Source organism: Gavialis gangeticus, unplaced genomic scaffold (assembly GCF_001723915.1).
Source record: "Gavialis gangeticus isolate Ggan-Ray unplaced genomic scaffold, GavGan_comp1, whole genome shotgun sequence".
In the NCBI taxonomy this organism is placed as follows: domain Eukaryota; kingdom Metazoa; phylum Chordata; order Crocodylia; family Gavialidae; genus Gavialis; species Gavialis gangeticus.
The window spans coordinates 46,698,730-46,699,221 of record NW_017729024.1 but is presented as its reverse complement, the minus strand read 5'-3'; positions in this window follow the sequence as shown (position 1 = coordinate 46,699,221).

The window sequence follows — 492 nt, the reverse complement described above, 5'->3', positions numbered from 1 at the left end:
TACATGACTTGTTTCCCATGCAATCTGGAAAGCATGTTTGAAGGGACTCCTTTGGCAAAACTGGTGTTGTCTGCAAGGTGAAGAAAAGGCTTTTAAAAACATGATTATTGGTGGGGTCTAGAGCTTCAAGTCCTTTTCAGTTGTATTTTGAAATCACATTTTTCATTCACATTTATGGCACTGGGTACATATCAGATGAATCACAGAGGTATTGTTCATGTTGACAGCAAAGGACCAGATACATTGGTAACCAGCTGATCGCCTTCAGACCTCAGGTTGGGGAGGACCGGGTTAGAGAGCTTCTGGAGGGGCTGGACGCGTTCAAGTCAGCGGGTCCAGATGATCTCCACCCCAGGGTGTTGAGGGAGCTAGCTGGGGTTATTGCAGGGCCCCTGGCACGGCTCTATGAGCGATCGTGGTGCTTGGGCCAGGTGCCAGATGATTGGAAGGTAGCAAATGTGGTCCCCATCTTCAAGAAGGGGAAGAGGGAGG